Genomic DNA, 17,244 nt, shown 5'->3' on the forward strand with positions numbered 1-17,244 from the left:
AGTGTACTCATTCCAATTACAGGGCCTCGGATATGAGTCCTGTATTGTTATTTTTCGTCACTACCTCCCCGAGCTGGGAGTGGGTAATTTACGCGCCTGCTGCCTTCCTTAGATGTGGTAGCCGTTTCTCAGGCTCCCTCTCCGGAATCGAACCCTGATTCCCCGTTACCCGTTGCAACCATGGTAGTCCTAGTCCTACTACCATCAAAAGTTGATAGGGCAGACATTTGAAAGATCTGTCGTCGGTACGAGACCATACGATCTGCATGTTATCTAGAGTTCAACCAGTGTAACGATCTTGCGATCGCTTGGTTTTAGCCTAATAAAAGCACACGTTCCAGAAGGTCCGTGTTTTAATTGCATGTATTAGCTCTAGAATTACCACAGTTATCCAAGTAACTGTTAACGATCTAAGGAACCATAACTGATATAATGAGCCTTTTGCGGTTTCACTATTAATTCGTGTGTACTTAGACATGCATGGCTTAATCTTTGAGACAAGCATATAACTACTGGCAGGATCAACCAGAATAATGTTCATTTCATTATGTAAATATATTTAAAATATAATTACATAAATCTTCAAATATGTAAAAATACATGACAACTCACAATATTTTTGAATAACAAACGATAATATTCAATAATTGTATATATACATATGTTATACTTGACATGTACTATACGAATGTGGCCATAATTAGATAGCATTCACGTTCGCTAGTTATAATTCACAATTGTTTATATAAATATATATACTTATATATAAAATATATATGCATATAATCGTTCAAAATATATCATTTTATTTCAACTTACTAAATTTATTATATCACACATGCATATTTATAATTTAAATTCAATTAATTGAATAAAAAAATTATTTTATTTTGATGACAAATTGATAATTTTATCTAATTCTGCATTTACGTGTAGACAATATTATATTAGTAAAAACCTCCGTCCACAATAGTGTCCTAGAGGATTTTTCAATTATTCACAAAATATTAATTCTTTAGCTACGAAACACCGTCTTCTTTTGAAAAAGACATTTAATACATTATATGCTTATATAATAGTAATAATTATATAACCATATATAATAGTATCAATTTTTATATCGGATGAGACTAATAATTAATTAATAATAACATAATTATTACTTAATATGCAAACTGAAATATATGCATCCAATACATATATACGTGATGAGCACACACTGCCACCATGTATAGGTTTTGTGACACGTTTTCTACAATGCTCTTATTTTTATTTAGTATTACCATCTAACGTATCTTTTTGTTGCACTAATTTAATAATACAACAGTAAAACTTCATTATTTTTAACTTTTTTAATCATATTGCCTTCTATATGATTATTTTCATATATTATTTATATATGACTTATGCCGGCAAGACTCACTCCATATACATAGTCATATATATTTCACTTGTGAAATTTTTCTCATATGACATGCCTGCTCGACATCACCACCCCTATATAGGTTTTGTGACACGTTTTCTACAACCAGCTCATTTTACTAAGGTATACCACCTAATGTATCTTTATGTTGCACTAATTTAATAATGCAACAGTAAAACTTCATTATTTTTAACTTTTTTAATCATATTGCCTTCTATATGATTATTTTCATATATTATTTATATATGACTTATGCCGGCAAGACTCACTCCATATACATAGTCATATATATTTCACTTGTGAAATTTTTCTCATATGACATGCCTGCTCGACATCACCACCCCTATATAGGTTTTGTGACACGTTTTCTACAACCAGCTCATTTTACTAAGGTATACCACCTAATGTATCTTTATGTTGCACTAATTTAATAATGCAACAGTAAAACTTCATTATTTTTAACTTTTTTAATCATATTGCCTTCTATATGATTATTTTCATATATTATTTATATATGACTTATGCCGGCATGACACTCCATATAAATAGTCATATATATTTCACTTGTGAAATTTTTCTCATATGACATGCCTGCCCGACCTCACCACCCTATATAGGTTTTTGTGACACGTTTCTACAATGCTCTTATTTTATTTAGTATTACCATCTAACGTATCTTTTTGTTGCACTAATTTAATAATACAACAGTAAAACTTCATTATTTTTAACTTTTTTAATCATATTGCCTTCTATATGATTATTTTCATATATTATTTATATATGACTTATGCCGGCAAGACTCACTCCATATACATAGTCATATATATTTCACTTGTGAAATTTTTTCTCATATGACATGCCTGCTCGACATCACCACCCCTATATAGGTTTTGTGACACGTTTTCTACAACCAGCTCATTTTACTAAGGTATACCACCTAATGTATCTTTATGTTGCACTAATTTAATAATGCAACAGTAAAACTTCATTATTTTTAACTTTTTTAATCATATTGCCTTCTATATGATTATTTTCATATATTATTTATATATGACTTATGCCGGCATTACACTCCATATACATAGACATATATATTTCACTTGTGAAATTTTTCTCATATGACATGCCTGCCCGACCTCACCACCCTATATAGGTTTTTGTGACACGTTTTCTACAACCCGCTCATTTTACTAAGGTCTACCACTAATGTATCTTTATGTGGCACTATTTTAATAATACAACCGCAAAACTTCATTATTTTATTATCAATAATTTGTATTAAATACTAGTACAATCGTAAATTGTTTAACATTGTTTAAAAATTTTTGTCAAAGTTGAACTCATATCTCGGTAGAACCTTATATCATATGGCTGCAGTTCAATAAAAAATTCACCAAGTCCCAAAAATTTTTTTCTCAAGTTAAATTCAAAATCTTATCTCATTTTATTAAAAAACTGTATAAAATGATATATAAAAAGTTTTTTCTACAATTTTCATATGTTGAAATTTTTTTGTCAAAGTTGAACTCATATCTCGGCTGGCAAAAATCCTCTGCTGAACCCTCCCCGAGGGTGCTGGCTGGGTAGGATCTGTATTACCTCAGTGTCAACGGGTAGCAGATCTCTACTATACGTCGATATTTCAGGAACTGCAGATCCTAGCTGAGGACTCTGTTCCTTATCTTTCGGGCATCTGCTTGAAGATAAGTAGCAGAATCCATGGTACGAGGTGTCTGGCGGTCAGACTGAAAACGCTATGGGGGGCTCCCAAGAACAAAATTAGCCAACTATGGTCTCGGAATGGACTCTTTAAACTATTCAACTCGGGCTGGGATGTCAGCCCAAACGTCGGTGGAAGGCGTGACTGCTACCACCGGCGGGCACGGGGGGGAGAGATCCTCTCTGCGTGTCGCCAGCGGTCACACCTCTGAGGCGGCGGGAGCAGGCCGTATCAGCTGTAACAACACTGCCACCAAAAATTCGAGGTTGGTGCGCGCGGGTGCTGTGGTCTTAACCGACACGGACCAAAAGAGCGCTGCGCCAACTTCTACGGTGGAGGGGGAACGTCTTCCTCTTCAGTCACCCCTGCCTATCGCCAGCACCTCCAAGGTTGCGCAGCGGGGCACGGGGGGGCTAAAGGAGAAGGCCAAAAATAGGGCGGCGACCCGTATTTACGCAAGGCTTAGTGGCGTAGCTAACCTGTCCGTCAAGGACCAGGAGAGGCTTGCCTGGGCCAACACGTGGATGCGGGAAAACCAACTTAGCCCCCTTCCAAAAGACAATAAAGTGCAGACCGGTTCTACCGGCCCTGCCAACAACAAGGTGGAGTCCATGGCAAGCAAGCGCCAACGGTCCGCTGAGAGTCCCAAGCAAGGGGCTCCAGTGAGCAAGAAGCTGCGAGCACCTGGCTCCACCAACACGGACTCGAACAGGACGAAACAGAGAGCAACGGTTGCTGAAACTGCCAGGCGGCATCTCGCCGTTGCTCTCATAGACAGAGGGGACCCTAACGGGAAAATGTCTGCAGAGCGGTGGCGGTTGACCCATAGTAAGCTGGTCGACGCACTGTTTGTCAGGATGGAGAATGTCCCAGACAGTCCAATGCCTACATTCGAAGGCACTGGCTGGCTGAATGGTGTCAAGATCCTGACATGCAAGGACGACCCAACTTTGCAGTGGCTGCAAGCGACCGTACCCAAACTGGACGGGCTGTGGGAGGGGGCCAAGCTGGACGTGGTGGACAGGAATAATATTCCGTCCATGCCGAAGGCGAAAGTCCTTTTCCCAATAGTTGTCCAGGGAGAGCGGGCGCTTCAGCTGCTTAAAAAGCAGAACCCGGCCATACCGACGAGTGATTGGTCCGTGCTGAAGGTTAATGAACCTTTACCCAGTGGTGGGCAGCACGTGATCATTCAGATCAACAAGGAGGCCGAGGATCTGCTATATAAACGCAATGGGAAGATGGCGTGGGGCTTAGGGAGCGTGTACCTTCGCCTCAAGAAACGTCATCCGAACGACAATGACACACACACACGCTGAGGTCTGGGGAGGTTGAGGCAGATCTCGGTCTCGAGAGCGTGACCGACGCCACCCAGCACCTCAGCCTGACTGACAAGACGGAGGAGGTGGGGGAGGAACTGTCCATGGAGACGGGCCCCCCCGCGAGTTTGCTAACCTCTAATGAGTGTGCTGCAACTCAACCTCCATAAATCCAAAACGGCTTCGGCGGAGCTACTCCTTGCCCTGGAGGAAGTGTCCGCCTACGCGGCTTTGGTCCAAGAACCGTGGATAGCGTCGGGCAACACGGTGGCTGGACTGAAGTCGCCCAACTATGATTTATACGTCCCGACATTGGTAAGCAGATCGAGAACTGCCATCCTTGTAAAGAAGGGGCTAAAAGCTCATCTACTACCTAATTACAGCAACGACGATCTAACCGTGGTGGTGCTGGAGAGCCGTGAAGGATGTTTGCTGCTGGCATCCTGTTATATGGCCCACGACAAGCCGGCTCCACCTGACGAGCTGCGGAGGCTGGTGGACATGGTCTGCTCCTCCAATAAGCATATTATTATCGGAACGGACGCCAACGCCCACCATAGCGTCTGGGGAAGTCCCGACATCAACGACAGGGGTGAGTCAGTTCTTGATTTTATCCTTAACCATAAGCTTAGACTAGCCAACAGGGGTGAGGTATCTACCTATGTAGGTCCCACCTCCAGTAATGTGCTGGACTTAACGATTTCAACTGAGTGTACCAATGTTGAAGAGTGGAGGGTCCTGGACAGACCTCCTTCTCGGACCATAAGTACATTCAATTTACCATTCCTTTTAACAGGGTACCTGCGGCTCAGCCGTTCAGAAATCCCCGTAACACGAACTGGGCGAAATTTTCTAGCCTTGTTTCCAAGTCTCTTGGTTCGCCGGGTAACATCAACTCGGTGCAGGACCTAGAAACTAATGTCAATGTCCTTTCTGCAGGACTACTTTCAGCGTTTCGCCAATCTTGTAGACTCTCAAGACCGACGAGAAGATTGAAGCCACCCTGGTGGAACCCAGATCTCTCATCGCTACGTGGAGAGCTTACTAGCATGTTTCAACTTGCTAAGAAGGCGGACAACGAATATGTCTGGGACGAGTATAGGTCTCTTCTGAAGTCGTACAAGAAGATGATCCGATCATCCAAAAGGTCTTCATGGAGAACCTTCTGCTCGGACCTGGATAACATCAAAGACACCTCCAGACTGAGGAAGCTGCTGTCCAAGCAGGCTTCCAGTCCTAGTCTGCTCAAGTCGGGCGATGGAGCGTGGACGGAGAGCAGTGCTGAAACTCTTGAAGCACTGCTCTCAACTCATTTCCCGGGATGTATTGGAATAGAGAATAGTGACTGGCAGCTCTTTCCTAGTCTCCCAGTTATGAGACTCCCTGCCAGTCTAATTACAGATAACAAAATAATTTGGGCTATCGACTCCTTTGCGAAGGTCAGGTCGCCCGGTCTCGATGGACTTTCGCCAGCAATGCTGCAAGCCAGCAAGCCCACGATTGTTCCGTGGTTATCGGGTATCTATTCGGCGTGCCTCGCATGGGGTCATATCCCCACTCTTTGGAGGACCTCGAAAGTCATTTTCCTGCCCAAGGCGGGCAAATGCAGTCATGTGGTCCCAAATGACTTTCGGCCTATCAGCCTAACCTCTTTCCTGCTAAAAACATTGGAAAAGCTACTTGATTTGCACATCAGAAGCAACTCAATGCATCTGTTGTCCCCAAATCAGCATGCGTATACAAAGGGCAAGTCCATTGAGACTGCTCTCCATGCTCTAGTAGCCTCCATAGAAAAAGCGGACCACTATAAGGAATATGCCTTGGGTGCATTTCTTGACATTTCAGGCGCCTTCAATAACGTCACCACTGATGCTATTATGAAGGGCCTTACCTCAATTAACACGGCACCAGCGATCCACAGATGGGTCAACCGCCTTCTTTGTGACAGGCGGGTGGTGGCTACGTGGGGCGATGCGGCCATTACAAAGGTAGTGCGAGGTGGCACTCCCCAGGGTGGGGTTCTCTCGCCTCTCCTTTGGAATTTGGTCGTAAATAGCCTACTTCTAAAATTTACTAGACGGGCCCCCAAGTTAATTGCCTATGCTGACGACATAAGCATTTTGATAACTGGGAAATGCCCAACCACCCTTAGTTCCGTAATGGAACTTACTTTGCGGGAAGTTAAAGCATGGGCCGAATCAGCCGGGCTCAGCATTAACGCGGATAAAACGGACCTTATCCTCTTCACGAAGAGGTATAAGGTACCTGCGTGGTCCCCCCCAAAAATAGGCTGCACTATGCTAAAGCCGAGCCTAGCAGTAAAATACCTAGGTGTGGTCCTGGACAGCAAACTGACATGGAAGCTCAATGTGTTAGAAAGGGTGAAGAAGGCCACCGGAGCCTTGTACATGGCGAAAAAGATGCTTAGTTGCACTTGGGGCCTCTCTCCTAATCTAATGCGGTGGATTTACATCTCAGTTGTTCGCCCTATCCTCACCTACGGTGTTCTAGTGTGGTGGCAGGCCACTGAAAAAAGGACGTACCTATCCATCATGGAAAGGACACAGCGTCAAGCGCTACTGTGTATCACAGGCGCTCTCAGGTCGACGCCAACTAAAGCCCTCGAGGTTATAGCTGGTGTGGAACCATTACACCTATACGCGCAATCCATAGCCGCAAAATCGTCCCTACGGATTGCCGCAACTGGCAATTTGGGTCTGCTAGGCTATGGTCACAGCGCCATTGGCGGAGACTTACCAGTACTATCCCCCTTACCAGTACTGACCATTAACACTATATTCTTGGAACCGGAGTGCTGGCGGGAAGGGTTATGCATTCCCGAAGCCCTCAACCTCTTCACCGACGGTTCGAAGATGGATGATGGTGTCGGAGCGGCCGTATACTGCCCGGACCCGGTCTCCAAACAATCCTATAAACTCCCAGACCATTGCAGCATCTTCCAGGCGGAAGTTTTTGCCATTGGCAAGGCTGCCGAATTGGCTCGGGGTTTACAGCGTGATCACACCTCTATTAACATCTTTGTTGACAGCCAGGCTGCAATAAGATCAATGCACTCTGATGTGGTCAAGTCCAAAGTTGTCCTGGACAGCAGAAGAGCAATAGAGTCGCTGAACGCATCTGCGGTCGTGCGAATCTATTGGATCCCAAGCCACCAGGGCATCGATGGCAACGAGATCGCAGACACTCTCGCCAAAGAGGGAGTGGGGCTCGATGTTGGCAACATGTGCAATGTTCCGATATCCCTGCGAACTCTAGGCAGTGAAATTGAGGTGCGCTCTAGACTTCAGTGGGACGCGAGCTGGCGTAATGCCAACTCGTGCAAAACTGCAAGGCTGATGTGTGCCTCTACTAACAAAAACTTAACCAAATTCGTCATGCAGCTTTCAAGGAAAGACTGCAGGCTAATGCTAGGCATTTTAACTGGCCACTGTATGTCAGCTGTCCATGCTGTAAAGATGGGCATCACGAACAGTGATCAGTGCAGGAAATGCAACGAACCCGGGGTTAAGGAAACACTTGAGCATCTTCTCTGTAGATGCCCAGCGTTATCCCGACTCCGGTTGAAATACCTTAATTCGCCGTGCCACAACGATCTTCGGGACGTCTCACGGCTATCTCCTAGGATGCTGCTGGCTTTTGCCAAAAATGCATCCATACTGCGCGATTTCTGAGACGTAGATAAGCTACCGGTTCAGCTACGGACCTCGACTGGTCTATGCTTTGCCCCGTACTGGGGCAGCCGGTCCTACCTAACCTAACCTAACCTTGAACTCATATCTCGGTAGAACCTCATATCATATGGCTGCAGTTCAATAAAAAATTCACCAAGTCCAAAAAATTTTTTTCTCAAGTTAAATTAAAAATCTTATCTCATTATATTAATAAACAGTATAAAAATGCTATTTAAAAAGTTTTTTCTTCAATTTTCATATGTTGAAATTTTTTGTCAAAGTTGAACTCATATTTCGGTAGAACCTCATATCATATGGCTGAAGTTCAATAAAAAATTTACCAAGTCCAAAAATTTACCAAGTCCAAAAAATTTTTTTCTCAAGTTAAATTCAAAATCTTAATTCATTTTATTAAAAAACTATATAAAATGATATATAAAAAGTTTTTTCTTCAATTTTCATATGTTGAAATTTTTGTCAAAGTTGAACTCATATCTCGGTAGAACCTCATATCATATGGCTGCAGTTCAATAAAAAATTCACAAGTCCAAAAAATTTTTTTCTCAAGTTAAATTCAAAATCGTATCTCATTATATTAATAAACTGTATAAATGATATTTAAAAAGTTTTTTCTTCAATTTTCATATGTTGAAATTTTTTTCAATGTTGAACTCATATCTCGGTAGAACCATATCATATTGGCTGAAGTTCAATAAAAAATTCACCAAGTCCAAAAAATCTTTTTCTCAAGTTAAATTCAAATCTTATCTCATAATATATAATAAACTGTATAAAATGATATTTAAAAAGTTTTTTCTTCAATTTTCATATGTTGAAATTTTTTGTCATAGTTGAACTCATCTCTCGGTAGAACCTCATATCATATGGCTGCAATTCAATAAAAAATTCACCAAGTCCAAAAAATTTTTTTCTCAAGTTAAATTCAAATTGTATCTCATTTTATTAATAAACTGTATAAAATGATATTTAAAAAGTTTTTTCTTCAATTTTCATATGTTGAAATTTTTTGTCAAAGTTGAACTCATCTCTCGGTAGAACCTCATATCATATGGCTGCAGTTCAATAAAAAATTCACCAAGTCCAAAAAATCTTTTTCTCAAGTTAAATTCAAAATCTTATCTCATTATATTAATAAACAGTATAAAATGCTATTTAAAAAGTTTTTTCTTCAATTTTCATATGTTGAAATTTTTTGTCAAAGCTGAAACTCATATCTCATGTCTTAATTTGTGCCACTAATATGATGGCGTTTCTTTTGCTACCAAACACATAATTGTGTATGAAATAAATGCATACTTAAAATACGCAAGTATTCTGTTCATATAGATACATACATAAATGTATATATATTTTTTTATATCATGCATATTTTTAATTTTCGCCACTAATATGATGGCGTCCTTCTGGCTACCAAATTCATGTAATTGCGTACCAAATAAATGTATATTTAAAATACACAAGTATTTTGTACACATAGATATACCATGCATATTTTTAATTTTCGCCACTAAATATGATGGCGTCCTTCTGGCTACCAAATAAATATATATAACCAACGCATAATAAATAAATGCATATATAAAATACGCAAGTATTTTGTACACATAGATATACTATGCATATTCTTGATTTTCGCCACTAATATAATGGCGTTCCTTTTGCTACCAAATAAATATATATAACCAACGCATAATAAATAAATGCATATATAAAATATGCAAGTATTTTGTATACATAGATACTATGCATATTCTTAATTTTCGCCACTAATATAATGGCGTTCCTTTTGCTACCAAATAAATATATACAACTAACGCATACTAAATAAATGCATATTTAAAATACGCAAGTATTTTGTACACATATTATACCTTTGCATATTCTTAATTTTCGCCACTAATATGATGACGTTCCTTTTGCTACCAAATAAATATATACAACTAACGCATACTAAATAAATGCATATTTAAAATACGCAAGTATTTTGTACACATATTATACCTTTGCATATTCTTAATTTTCGCCACTAATATGATGACGTTCCTTTTGCTACCAAATAAATATATATAACCAACGCATTATAAATAAATGCATATATAAAATACGCAAGTATTTTGTACACATAGATATACTATGCATATTCTTAATTTTCGCCACTAATATAATGGCGTTCCTTTTGCTACCAAATAAATATATATAACCAACGCATAATAAATAAATGCATATATAAAATATGCAAGTATTTTGTATACATAGATATACTTACTATGCATATTATTAATTTTCGCCACTAATATAATGGCGTTCCTTTTGCTACCAAATAAATATATATAACTAACGCATACTAAATAAATGCATATTTAAAATACACAAGTATATTTGTACACATAGATATATTATTTATTTATATATATATATATATATTTATATATTATATAAATTTTCTTCTTATATGCGTAATTGTATAACACATAATTAATAATTATGCATACAATTTTGCATATTTATATATATAAATATATATATAATATTTTTTTATATATGCCTTAAACATATATATTTTATCGAATCGTCAAGCAAAGGATAAGCTTCAGTGGATCGCAGTATGGCAGCTGCTCAACCACTTACAACACCTTGCCTGTTATAAAAGTCGTTTACAATTGATTCAAGGCTTTGTCATTGTATTAAATAATGTTTTAATATATAACTAGCGCGGCACCAGGTGATCGAAGATCCTCCCAATTTACTATGTTATATGTAACATTGGCATCACATCCATCGTCGTCTATTAAATGAATAATAAACTTTTAATGGTTTAGAAGCCATACAATGCAAATTGCCCCTTATTTATCATTGCAGTCCAGCACGGATACGACCTTAGAGGCGTTCAGGCATAATCCAACGGACGTAGCGTCATACCACTGTTCGCTCGAACAAGTATTGTGCCATTGGTCCGTACCTGCGGTTCCTCTCGTACTACGCAGGAATGCTGTCGCAACAACGTTTTGTCATTAGTAGGGTAAAACTAACCTGTCTCACGACGGTCTAAACCCAGCTCACGTTCCCTTGCATGGGTGAACAATCCAACGCTTGGTGAATTTTGCTTCACAATGATAGGAAGAGCCGACATCGAAGGATCAAAAAGCGACGTCGCTATGAACGCTTGGCCGCCACAAGCCAGTTATCCCTATGGTAACTTTTCTGACACCTCTTGTTAAAAACTCTTTAAACCAAAAGGATCGATAGGCCGAGCTTTTGCTGTCCCTGTGTGTACTGAACACCGAGATCAAGTCAGCATTTGCCCTTTTGCTCTATGTGTGGTTTCTGTCCGCACTGAGCTGGCCTTGGGACACCTCCGTTATTATTTGAGAGATGTACCGCCCCAGTCAAACTCCCTACCTGGCAATGTCCTTGAATTGGATCATACCTGAGTAATTGGAGTTATACCAAATTTTTAATTTAAGAACACATAAATGCACTCTCTCATTAATGAATTTGTTTGCGATTATATAACAAACTCGTGATACTTTGATCAAGAAGCTTGCATCAAAACCCAATACCATAAGATATAATAAATATATCCGTATAATGGCTAGGAAATGATACACGTTCCATTTAATCAAGTAAGTAAGGAAACAATAAGAGTAGTGGTATTTCATTGTCGATACTAAACCGAAATTTAATATCTCCCACTTATTCTACACCTCTTATGTCTCCTTACACTGCCAGATTAGAGTCAAGCTCAAAAGGGTCTTCTTTCCCCGCTAATTATTCCAAGCCCGTTCCCTTGGCTGTGGTTTCGCTAGATAGTAGATAGGGACATAAATTCCGGTGTTTTACGTGTGCACCTGTCACAAGTGACTTATCACACGGTGCCCGAGCACAGGGATCAATTTAAGCATGATCAGCGCCCCCTTGGAATTCACCGCAGGTACACATTTGAAGAGCCAGTTGTTTGGACTGGACACTTCCTCCTGTGTGGGGAGCGAGGCCCACCTAAAACCTCTGCCGATCTGTGGTTCACGGCAACCGGTTGTATTACGCAACTCCACGTCGAGCACTCCGCTCTCTCCGCATTTGGATATAAACCACAGCCACCACGATGCTCCCGAAGGGCCACAACCCGTGCCAGGACGGACAAAAGTCCGCGGGCACCTGGCTCCCGTGGTACCAGAAGACCTCCGGTCAGGTTTCGTACCACAAGGGTACTACCAATTTAACTCCAAACAGTTAGCGTTGGTGACGCACCTCGAGAATCGCTTCGTACGATAAGTGGAGGTCCACTGTGGTGAAATTCTAAGACCCGTCATCCACACGGGTGAGGCCAGTTTTAGCTTTTCAGCTCGGGACTGACAGCCCAAAAAGAAATTATCCGTTTAGTCGCCTCATACGACAAGCAGGAAGCTGTGGAGGAATTCTAAGACCCGCCAACCACACGGGTGATGCAGTTTTAGCCATTCAGCTCGGGACTGCCGGCCCATTCGTCGCCTCCTGGTACAACAATTGCCGACGCCTTGTGAACACGGCATCGGCAAATGTTTGCAATAGCTGCATCCTCTCCTGTGTCGCCACCGCTCCAGAAACCCTCCAGACGCCATGCAGGTATTCGATCCCAAGTCCATCGAGGTGACGCAAATCTGCATATATGGGGCATACACACAGAACGTGCAGCGCATCTTCGCTATCCGCACCGCATAGACATGCAGGCGTTCCGCTTAGACGTCTCTCATGCAGAAATGCATTCAGCGATCCATGGCCTGTCAGCAGGAATCCAGCACGTAGGCTGAAACCGAAGTCTCGCCTGCTGAAGACGAACCCAGCATCCGGGATAAAAAGATGAGTCACCCGGCCGGGTTCATCACCATTATCCCATCTGCTTTGCCACTCCTGCAGCATACGGTCGTCCAGCATCGCCATCTTCTGCTTGTGATTAAGACCCGACAGATCTTGACCAAACAGCCAGTCGCTCTCCTCCAGCGGGTGATCGCGCTTGAGTTTGAAACTAATTGCCAATTTCTTGGCAGCCAGATCAAACGGGGAACACCAGCAAGAACTTGCAGTGCCACAGTGGACACTGTACGGCACACCGGTAGGTATCCAAGAAGGATGCGCCTTTGGCAGGACAATAGGTGCCTCCTGGCCCTTACTAGTCTCATCGCCGTGGCATACCACACTGAGGCACCAAATAGCGCACAAGGCACCATGAGTCCAGTGTAAATGGTCCGCTTGGCACGGGGACTGATCCCCCAGTCGACCCGTAGTACGCGTGCCAAAACACCAACGACTCCGCTCAGCCGATCACGTAAAGACGCGATATGCGGGTTGAAATTCAACCGCTCGCCGACCGTGATGCCCAGATACCGGTATTTGTCAGCGTAGGGCAAGCTTGCTCCAGCAAACCGTACCCCAGGCCGCCTATTAGCCGATAATTGGCCTTTCAGCAACATGACAGCCGTCTTACTGGTGGAGACGGACACGCCTACCTCTGTTCCCCAAGCTCCTACGATGGACATGTACTCCGCTCCTTTCGACTCCAGATCGTTTCGGGAGTTTCCCTCAACGAGAAGCAGCAAGTCGTCTGCATACGCGCTCAGTTTGCACAAAGGCTCCAAGCGCCGAAGAAGCACGTCCATCATGAGGTTCCAAATGAATGGACCACTGATGGAACCCTGTGGGCAACCTCTGGTCACCAGCACAGATGCTTCCTCGTATCTGCTGACGATGCACGCACTCCTGCCAGAGAAGAAGCTTCGCCACAAGCTGGCTTCTCGGCAGCCTGAGTCGATCAGCCGGCGTAGCACAGCATCCCACTCCACGTGGTCAAATGCTCCTTTGAAATCCACGAAGATTCCGAGTACATATCTTGCCGGGCTGGCGTCGACAGTACTCTTCACGTGTCTCCAGGCATCCTCCACACAGCGTCCAGGTTGGAATCCAAATTGCCATCTGCAGCCCTCTGGGAGCATGTCCTTCATTCGGCTGACCATGATACCCTCGAGCACCTTACCAAAGACTGGTAGCAGACATATACCACGATAAGAGCCAGGATCGCTCCTGTCCTTATCGGGCCCCTTGAGAAGTGGCACAACGCGCGGGCGTTTCCACTCAGAAGGGAAATGTCCTTCGGCTAAACAGCGGGAATACAACGCTGTAAGATGCTGCGGAATAGCACGCCAAACCTCTTTACAGATCACTCCAGTGATGCCGTCCATGCCAGGCGAGCGTCTGCTCCGTAGCCTGGCGACACAAGCACTCACTTCGTACTCGTCAAGTGTGGGCGGAAGCACATCTGGGATGGCAATCGGTGCATTCGACTCCGCAACGGGGAAAAAGTTACGGAGGAGCACTTTCGCACAGTCGTGCCATGTTACGACTGGCTCGCCATTTACCCGTAGGCAGCCCAGCTCGGAATTCCGTTTGTGACGTCGGCAAATCCTGTAGACATGCCCCCAGGGGTCATCCCGATTATCTCCAACGAAGCGACGCCAGTTGTCCTCCTTTGCCGACAGAATAAGCTTCTTGTACTGACCCACGGAGATCCGCAGGTCGGTAGCAAGTCGCCCTGCTTCATCGCTGCCACGACGACGAGCATTCTGTAGCCGCCGCCTCAGTCTCCTGACCTCTCGGCGCTTCGTACTGAGGTTGGCATTCCACCAGACCACTTTCCGAACGGCTCTCGGCTGCCTGCGTCCAAATACATGGTCGCATACACTGTGCACCAGTGCACGCGTTGCAGACACCTGGTCATCAATGGACATCTCCGTGTAGTCCTGCGGGAATTCCTCAAGCTTGCATACAAGCTCACCACGGAACGACTGCCAACGTGCATTGGAGAAGTTCCAGGACGGAACAGGAGCATCGCTCTCAACTGTGTCTCTGGGGTCTCGCGTCACCTCAACACAAATCGTGTTGTGGTCACTGAGGTCCCACTCGTCCACTCTCCAGTCATATGCGGCCCACATAAGCGCTGCTTCGTTGGCAATCGTGACGTCGATATCACTCTGTCCGCGGTGATTATCGAACGTATACAAACTACTGACCTCATTTAGCACGCCGGCTCGGGATTCTAGAATCCATTCGGTCAGCAGCTCACCCCTTCGGCGGTTCAAGTCGCCACGAGCACGCTCGAGCGATTTGCTGAACCACAAGGGGGACACTGCATTCGCATCCAAGCCACAGATAACCGGATTGCTACCAGCCAGTAGTAGCACGGCATCTAGATACGCAAGGTACGGTTCCAAATCAGTGTTGTATTGGCAGTACACGGAGCTCAGGAAGATTGAGCCAAATCTTCCAGTGACACTCACGCATACGCCAAAGTCCGTGATGAGCGACTCAATAGGCATACAGATGGCATCCGGGTCGTCCAAAAAGATGGCAGCCTTCAAACGCCGATCAGCAAACACACGCATCCCGGCTGGAATGCCCGTAATGCCGTGTCTTTTGTCGACGTATGGTTCCTGCACCAAAGCGAACATGGTGGCGGGAGTCTCGCACCCGAGTTGCAAACTCAACGGTAGCGGCTCGACCTCGACCACAATTAGCTTGGATGAAGCTAAACATTTTAATGTCTAGCTTGCACCCTTGCTAAGACCGCACCATATATTGGGCACGTCTCCGACAGCATGTAATGCCCGGAGGGAAGCCCCTTGAAACGGCAGTTTCGGCAGTCCACCGGGCTAGCACATTTCAACGCTACATGGCCGGTCTGCCCGCATTGGCGGCATACTTCGTTTTTCAATCGGCATTGTGAAACCTTGTGGTCGAATCCCACACAGCGATGACACGCGTATGTTCGGACGAGCGACCTACAGCGGAAGGAAAACCACTTGATGTAGACCCGTCCGGTCTTATCAAGCACCGCTTGCGCCTTTTCGTCACATTCTAGTGTCAGATTGATTCTGACACCGTCAGTGACCGACCACGGCTTCGACGCCATATGCACCATCTTCTTGAAGGCCGACGGCGAGAACTCCTCCTTGAAGTGGTTCTCATAGAGCTCGTCCATGAAGACTTCCGGTAGAATCGCTGTGTCCACGTCGAACACGGTGACTTTCGACCTCACTCCACGGTTGCGCTCAACCTCCAGACCGACCTCGTTGAACTTCGCGTTGGCCACCACTTTTTTGATTTCACTTCTTGACGGCGTACGAATGACGGCGCCACGCGCTTCAATTCACGGATTTCGTGAACCCTAACGCCCAGAGCTGGAGCAACTTGGCTCATTACCTTATCGGCAATCTCCTTGCCCGACACTGTCGGGTCCTTGCTCGTCACCACAGCCGACCACGTTTCCACGGGCTTCTTGGCTGCAGGAGCATTTCGAGGTGCGGCAATCGGGGCAACGCCGGAGACAGCTCTCTGTGCCAGCACCACTCGTACTTGGGGCCGTAAAGGGCGCAGCAGCTGGTTGGCACAACGCAACCTTCGTCTCCAAAACGGCGTTTCGCACAACTAGCGCGGTCACCAGCTCGCCAAGCCGGGCAGTTGCCTCCAAAACGGCGATGGCCGCTTCCGGCGCCATTCCAGCGCGCAGCACAGCGGACCTCACCGTCTGGTCTACACCCGCCAGCTGAGCCAATACGGCATCAGACCCTTCCTTCACCACACTGGCAGCAACAAAATTACCAGCAGGAGCTGGACAGGCAGGCCCGCTCATTCGGGCGATAGCCTCCCACCGTAGCGGGTGCAGGGGCGGCAGTAGCAGCAGCAACTCCATCGGCGACTCCAGCGGCGGTTCCAGCAGCGCGGTTCCAGCGGCGGCTCCAGCGGCGGATCCAGTGGCGACATCGTTGACGGCTGCTCCATCGGCGTTGGCTCCAATGAAGGAGACAGCCAGCCGCTTGGCAGAGGAGGCATCGTCGCTCGCAACCAAGATGGGCGACGATACAGCCCTATTCCGCGCGCCGTCTGCTCCTTTTCTCTTTCACTTTTGGGCGATCCTCTGAAATGGACATTTCAGACTCGCTACACACACTCGACATTCCGCGCATTTTATTGTTCATCACAACAACCGCAGAAGAAATACTGCAAGCAGTAAAACCCAAGCAGTGCAACCAGTACACTTGT

At 44.5% G+C, this 17,244-nt stretch overlaps 1 non-coding gene across 1 annotated transcript in view; it reads right to left on the reverse strand.

The window, feature by feature from the left end:
* LOC117577112 (small subunit ribosomal RNA) overlaps positions 1–532 on the reverse strand; it is a 1,998-nt gene extending 1,466 nt beyond the window's left edge. Inside the window, exon 1 of the ribosomal RNA XR_004573026.1 lies at positions 1–532. This exon is cut by the window's left edge and continues 1,466 nt beyond it. This is a non-coding gene — a ribosomal RNA (small subunit ribosomal RNA).
* Between the last annotated feature and the right edge of the window lie 16,712 nt (positions 533–17,244).

Source organism: Drosophila albomicans, unplaced genomic scaffold (genome assembly GCF_009650485.2).
Source record: "Drosophila albomicans strain 15112-1751.03 unplaced genomic scaffold, ASM965048v2 utg000382l_pilon, whole genome shotgun sequence".
Classification (NCBI taxonomy): Eukaryota; Metazoa; Arthropoda; class Insecta; order Diptera; family Drosophilidae; genus Drosophila; species Drosophila albomicans.